This window comes from Triticum aestivum, chromosome 1B (assembly GCF_018294505.1).
Source record: "Triticum aestivum cultivar Chinese Spring chromosome 1B, IWGSC CS RefSeq v2.1, whole genome shotgun sequence".
NCBI classification, from domain to species: Eukaryota; Viridiplantae; Streptophyta; class Magnoliopsida; order Poales; family Poaceae; genus Triticum; species Triticum aestivum.
In genome coordinates this window covers 152926354-152934196 of record NC_057795.1, presented here as the reverse complement: position 1 = coordinate 152934196, position 7843 = coordinate 152926354, and the positions used below count along the sequence as shown (strand labels likewise).

Genomic DNA, 7843 nt, shown 5'->3' with positions numbered 1-7843 from the left:
AAGGAATCAAATGCTCAACCTATGTATTTTTCGTGTAAATACATAATTTAGTGTCATTGGTTATTTACTTTAAACATAATGCATTGACGTGTTAGTGTAGAGGCACACAAAAAGAAATGGATATTGTAGTCCACTACTTAAAAGTGTTACCTCATATGATTACATAGCCTCCATTTCATAAATTGCGTACCCGTTAAATTCATATTAATATTACATATTATTCTAACCTATAAGGATTCCGGGCGACCCGCCCTCCCGAGCGTCCCTCGATTTTGCTCTGATTTTCGCCGTTCGATCGGGCCTGGTCGGGTCAACGTGTCTGCACTGCCGTTTGATTTTTATAGTCTGTTTTAACCCAGTTTTGCTTCGTTGACGCACGATGACTGGTGGGCTTGATGAGGCCTTCCATTGGTTGGGTTAGATTTCCTCGGGTGAACAGCTCGTGCGCGCCGTGTGTCACATCGCCCGCTGACCGCGTCGTGCGTCGTGGGGAGCCGCAGAGTAGATGGCCGGCACATTTGCACCCGGCTTGTGCGCGCGCGTTTGTGATCTCGCGATGACGGGTGGGCCACCGCCGCTCCTGGTCCCGCTCGTCGGCAGCAGTGGCTGCGCGCAGCGTCGAGGAGGTTGGTTGCGTGGGCTGCACAGGGTTGCCCAATCCTCTCCGCACGCTACGCACCCAATCCTTCCTCTCGTCTTTCTCGCACACCAGCCGCCGGACAGCCCTACCCGCATCCCCTCCTTCCTCCTCGCTCGTCACCAGGGCCTCCGCCCTAAGAGCCTCGCTGCTGCTTGCTCCCCTCCTCCACCGGACCTTTGCTTCTTCTCCACCCCGACTTCCTTCTCTTGGTTGTTTATCCGGCCGTCGGCGGCGACTGGTTCCAGATCTGGCGCAAGTTAGGCGAGCCCTGTGGTGGCGTGAAGGGGCAGGGGAGGCGGGCGACGAGGACAAGCAACTGTCGGCCCGTCGTGGGTGAGGCTACAGGGAAGAGGGAGGAGGCAGGCGACAGGGTGAAGGAGCACGCTGGTCCTCGTGGAGGAGGCGTCGCCGGCCAGGGGCCATTTGCCATCGCCGGCCTCACTCGCCCCGTCTACTCTCTCTTCACCAACCCGACCACGGTGGATGGGGCAAGCACGTTTGTGGCCATCCAGTGGAGCCCCACCTCCGGTCGTAGGATTGCGTCGCCGTCTTCTTGCGTCGGTCGTGCCCTGGACGAACTCACCCACACCAGCCGTTTCAGATCATGTGTTTTTTTAACGAAGTTTCAGATCATATGTTGATACTCTTTTTTACTCAATCTTTCGTATTAACCATCAGCGTAAAGGATACCATGTTGTGAAGAATTGCTTGGGCCCATGCTTCAGGTGAAATTAATTCCTTGACTGTTCTGGTTCTTGATAATTCATTCTAGAATTTGGCCCTTATTACTTGTGTGTCCCAGGTTACTGCTTTTTTGTTCTGTTGGTTGAGGTTTGTTCCTTTTCTTTCTAACCAACTGTTTGCTTCTTCACGGCTAAGATTTGAGTGAAAGAAGGCCACAACAGGGGAGAAGTGCCCAGGGTCAGAACACCCACAGCTGAAGGTTATGTCAGATTGTACGAACTTTCGTTCTCTGTTTCCTTCTAATTAATAATACTGATGCAGTTTAAGTGGTATGCATTGACACATTTTCTTAGTTTTGCAGCGCTCGAAAATTGTGGAAGCCTGTGTGATTCTCTCGAATCTAGCTTAGGCCAACCGTTTAAGTGTTTGGATGCTCTTCACATTTGCTTATAAACTACCAAATCATCTGCAGGCCTGATCTGACAATCACCAAAGAATGTTTTGAACTTCTATCGCTGGTTGACATACCCTAAGAAGATGGGGCATACAATTTTTGTTAGCCTGGAGTTATGGACATGCTCTTCAGTCAAATCTCCAACTTCCCAGATGGTACTAATTTTTTCTCTCCAATCTCGTTTGCTAAATAATTCCATCTTCATCTTCCTTCATCCCACCGGGGAATGTTTAGCAGTGACACTTGATCCGACGTTTTAAATTTGTGCAACTGGATGTCTGATGATTGCTTACGTAGAATGATTTGCGCAGTATATTGAATTAGTGTCTAAATCAGAAGAACTTAAATAGGTTCGTTTGTGGATTCCATTAGGTATTGTAGTACAACAATAAATTGTATTTTCCAGAGTTAGGTTGAATTCTTATATAGTTGCTCGGTTTCTCATTTGTAGGTTCATTCCTTTAGGGTTGTTCTTGCGATCCAGGTGAGTTGAGCAGTGGCTTGGTTGAAGATGTTGGTGCTGTTTGAGACGCCCACTGGGTTCACCCTTTTCAATGTTCTGAATGAGGGCAAGCTCGACATGGTCGAGGTGAGTGCTCGCCGCAACCTCAGCTCCTGGTTTAGTTTTAATTACTCTTGTTTGTTTCGACTACAAAATAAGTTCTCTTTTCAGAAAACTTGGTATGTGATATATATATCACATTATAATAGAATAACTCAGCAAAAGCCTTTTTATTTGAATGAGCAAGAATCCGTGGTGTGCTTCCTCAACTATGTGTCCCTTCTCCAAATGTTAGAAAGGTTATATTAATTTAGTTGTCGCATAGAAGTTGGTTTTGGCTACTAGGCTCATTTGATGTTTGCATGACTTTTGAAATTTTGAGTGACATGTATATTAGTGATCTATAGACTGAATATGTGTAATTTGCATGACATATATCAGGACTTTGATTTGTAGGCTCAAATAATTTTTGTCCATTTATATTAAATCCCACATTATGAATATCAGAAAAATTGCTCGGTTGGGCGTATGCCATTTTTTCTTTATCTATTTCAGCTAGATCAAATCAACCACAACGTCCTCATTAACTCTCTTTTATTTGTTTGCAGGAGGTTTAGCAGGTCTGACTTATGGTCTAAGTTGATGGTGTTTAGCAATATTGGTTCGATCCATGCAGAGGTCCTCGCTGTCGTTGCAGTGGCAGGACAATACGGCGAGGAGCCTCCTCCTCCTCGCGGTGGCTGGCTGTTAAATGCTTTCGTTTTGTTTTCATTTTGCCAAAGGTTGGACTGGTATTTGTTTGGTTTCATGATGGAACAATATTGCGAGTCAAATGTGACATGCATGATTGTTTAGCATTGGAACCAAATTTCATGGGGTAAAGCGAGCATCACTTCCCTTCATTTTCTGTTTGGAGTAAAGCATGCCTTTTGGTTAATGGTGTGATAACCTGGTTTGCAAGTTTATGTTTTTCTTCTGGTTCAAACATGAAAACAAGAGGCTGATGGAGTGCCCTGTATTGCTGCTACTTGATTTTCTGTGAGCTTTCAAATTAGTTCTGCGCTGTCCTTCAACAATTGCTTTGCTACATACATATAATGCAGAAGAATTGGTATCTCCATAGGCAATTGGTACCACGGTACGCTTGCTTAGGCCATCTAACATATGGATAGAGATAGAGTTTAGGCACCTGGATAAGGGGTTATAGAGATTGTACACCAATATAGCATTAGCTGTGCAGTATGAAATAACTTAAGTATCAATATCAAATGTTCTTCTCTTTTCATAGACAAAAGGGATAATGTGCCATATATAATTATGGTATGATGCCTTTCCCACACATTCAATGGACAGTCCACTTCCATGTTTATTTCTTCTTACACCCAAAATTTTTCTCTCTTGCAAGTATTGACTGAAAGATTAGCAATAAAATTATTATAAGAGTTATTCTTGCCTACATCGAAGCACTATAATGTCTACCATTAAGTTACAGTTTAAAGTTCATATATAGTATTATATGTTGTTTTTATTATTTCGTCAATTGAAGCTTTCTTATTAGATTTTTTCAAGCTGGATTCCTTCTCAACATCCTATACTAATACAGGTGATTGGATAAAGTTCTGTACTGATAGTCCGAAACTTTGTGGTCGCCCAGGCTATGCAGCCTTTAATCATATTTAACATCGTCATGTAAGTAAAGATGTCATGATCAGAAGTCATTGGGTATGTGCTATATATATGCGCAAAATTTGATAAACTACATTGCGCATTCAATTGTTTTCAGGAAACAATATATTTTCTTAATTTTTTCTAACTCAATGTGAAAACGACATTCATGTTTTTTTGTCCCTCGAAGGAGATGAGGTTTAATATTTGCTTACATGACCTGGAACATTAGGAGATGTTCAAATGAGTAGTTAAAGAAGAAGAATTATTTGCAAAGATGATATCTTTCTTTTCTGTAGAAAAATGATGGCTATACCCACAATATTGCTCGACTTAGCTTATTTGGCCAATCAGGATAATAATAATTTTGCGGTTTTTGTACAAGTTTTATTAGTTTATTGTTTTCAGAATTAGAATCTTGCTGATCAACCAATCTGCATTTTGTAGTTTAGTAGCTACCTACATGAGGTAGGTCCATTAACTCTTTTGTAGAACCAGATTGTTGATATTTCCTCAGAAGTAAAAATGTTACCTTTTCCTTTACTTGCTCATTTGAAACCAGACTGTTAGGCACCCACCTTCCAAGATATATAAACAACCAAAAATATCATGTCAGGCTATTCTTTTGTTCTTGATCAAACAACCAACACTCTGGTGTATAGGGTCTCTGGACAAACAAGCTTGAGGAGGCCATTGTTTGGTGCAGCCCACGATGACAACTACACCATTGACCACTGAAGCAAGGTCCTTATATGGTCACTGAAGAAACGCGTTGTCATCTTTTTTCCGACAGAATGGCACTTTTCTTGAATCTATGCCAGTGTCTGTTGTAATTTAATATCATCCCTAGGATAAACATGATTCTGTGTTGCCGTTCTTTATCTCTATTGTTGAATCCAAATTACTAATGTGACATGATAACATATATGATGCGGTGGACAGTATTGCTAAGAAGTGCACGGACACAGTGCTTTATCATGTCTTGAGTACATTTTATTTATTGTGTTGCCCATGTGTACAACTACTTGGGTTATCTAATTGCAGACTCAACTATTGTAAGTAACTAATGATCTAATATGTTACATTCTTACATTATTAAGCAAACATTTGCATTTAGCTCTTGGTTTGAATTGGACTTTGCGCCATTTGGTGCAACAGGATGCATAAAATTGCTACATTGGAAATCATCTTCTCTCAAATAACAAAGGGTCTGACCTGGTATCTTGCGCCATTTGGCGCAAAACAACATTTGTTTTGTGAATTTGTTTTTCTTTTGTAAAAATAGTCGGATAGTGATCGTAATGAAACATTGCATTTTTTCATACAAGTCAATGGTACAATTGGCAAATAAATTTGTATCACTATCTATTTTATCAGGTAAAAACACCAGCAAGTTGTTTGTGGTGCATGTACGGTTGTAGCGTATGACGATGCATTGCTGATCATGGAGCACTGCAAGGCTTCAGGATATGTACCGTAATGTAGAGACCGGACACAATGCCACTTGCTCCTATCAATATTCGTTTATTACGTTGTTAAATAATAGTCTGGAAAAAGGGAAACTTTGCATAATATGAATATGTTCAGTTTGAAAATATGGCCACTATGATGAGAGAGTAAAGTTGACGTGGTTGTATTTTTTTACCAAGTTTGAAAACATGGTTATCATGATGAGAAACCTGGCCATGCATACTTTTCCTGCAAAAAAAGAGGAAAAAAGATAAGAAACCTAAGAAAACAAACATGTCTTTGTTGTTCATATAGAGAGATATAGGGATCAGGAGGTATTAGAATATCCCATATGTGTTATTTAGCCCGCCCACATAGGTATTAGAATACATATCAACAACCCACATGTTAAGGACATATTCGATATTGATAGTAGAAAGCCTGTATGTTGCGGTCACATTGTGTCCGGTCTCTAAAATGCGTACTAGGTAGTAGAACTTGCTCCTCTAGCCCGTAATTCGATATTGGTAGTAGAACTGCTATATTATACAAAAATTTCCTTTTTCCAGACTATTATTTAACAACGTAATAAACATGTTTACAAAATAGCATGATTTAGTTAAAGGTTCTTGCAGCATGAAATTATTTTCATCGACAACATGTCTTCAGCAGGTCTCTGCGCCATTTGGCGCAACGGGTCAACTAGTATTACTTCAAAATAGAAACTTAAATCATCCAAGACTAATGAATTTAAATGCAAGAGTAACAATGGTGCATGTACATGATAGCTACATTGGTTGTTTGAAGAAACATCACTATAACTTTGGCATGCACAACTGAAAAGGTTTATTTAAATAGAAAAAATTTGATATGTGAGTGTCCAATCTTTATAGCGTTGAATCGATATTGTACCTTTGGTCACGATACGAAGTAGATATTGATTTATGTTCAAGCGATGCACGTCCACAATCGCTAGATAGTGATACGTGAATGAATTGTGCAACCTCTCTCACATGCATACATATCTCATTTCACCGTGGGCATCGGAATCACACACGTGCACTTCATGTATTTCTCTCCCTCCGTCAAGGTTAAATTCGTCTTTCTACCCCGTCCTACAAGTCTCTCATACAGAAACACACACGATCTCTCTGTCTAACATGCCCACCCCTTTAATTCCGCCCACCCACAGCCACTAATGTCTCAAAGTACAATAATGTCTCTCACACATATGCCTAAGGTTAACTCGAGTTCCGGAACCATATGAATACATACAATGGGATTCCAACAGAGCACCTTTTGTTTTGAGATTTCTCTCTCTCTCTCTCTCTCTCTTACACACACACACACGCACACACACACACACGCGCGCGCGCGCACACACACACACACACACACACACACTCACACACTCACGCGCGCGCACACACATTATTTCTCGCTTCATTTTTTCCGGCACTTGCATGCACACCATTTGTTTATCTTCGTGATGCTTTAAGTATGCCTCGCACAAATGCTCTCTAGCTATCCCTTAATATAGCTAGATATGTGTCACACAAACTCCTTCTCCCTACTAGCAAGATGCCCATGCGTTGCATGGAATATCAAGATGCATTTGTATGAATAGTTTATCTTGTGGGAGAAAATGATGAACGAGGGAATGCCTTATTTGCAAATGCGGAGAGGGGTGTGGGTATCTTTTTGCAAAATTGCCATAGTTTCCTTCCTATCCGTCGGATATAAATCGGATGGCCTATATTGCAGGATGGCAGGAACACCATCATCACCAACTCTATTTTTTTATAAGAGTAGGAGATATGTGAGTGTCACTGCCCCCCCCCCCAACACACACACCCACATACCCACACTTCCCAACACCGAAGGAGTAGGGTGACACCTCGATCTTGATACTAATCTATCGAATGGCTTCTCTCTCAAACATACACACACACTACCCGACACAGAAGGATTAGGGTGGCACCTCGATCTTGATAGTAATCTATCTACTCCTCTTTCAAACACACACACATACACACACACTCGCTAGTTGTGCCTCTATACCTACCGCGCACACTCTCGATACGTCTTTCTCTCCCTTCCCTCCCCCACCCTAACAATGACAGAAGAAGGGTGACAACTCGATCTGATCATAATCTGTCAATTGGTTTCTCTCTCAAACATTGTGTCTCTCTGTCTCGCTCAGTAGCCCCCTCGATATGTAGACTTCTCGCGCTCGCACAGCTGTAGTGATGATGACGCTGAACCCAGTGTGCCTTGTTTTTACTGGCCTCATGTGATAGTTTTCACCCTGTTTTCTGTTAATTAACAAGGCAACCTTTTCTTTGTTACTACTAGTGAATCTGAAATCATTCGGGGCAGACATAAAATATATCACTTCAACCCAATTATCGCAGCAACTATTTTAAAAGAAACTAGCTAGCTGCCCGTG

At 41.5% G+C, this 7843-nt stretch overlaps 1 long non-coding RNA gene across 5 annotated transcripts; it reads left to right on the top strand.

The window, feature by feature from the left end:
* The first annotated feature begins 650 nt into the window (after positions 1-650).
* Positions 651-4931, top strand: LOC123112992 (uncharacterized). 5 transcript variants are annotated; one of them, XR_006455840.1, is made up of 4 exons: positions 651-1365; positions 1520-1933; positions 2230-2367; positions 2889-4931. It is a non-coding gene; the product is annotated as an uncharacterized lncRNA (long non-coding RNA). The 5 variants fall into 5 exon arrangements; XR_006455842.1 differs by having other exon boundaries at positions 653-1596; positions 1686-1933; XR_006455839.1 differs by having other exon boundaries at positions 657-1933; positions 2889-4002; positions 4608-4931.
* The last annotated feature ends 2912 nt before the right edge of the window (positions 4932-7843 follow it).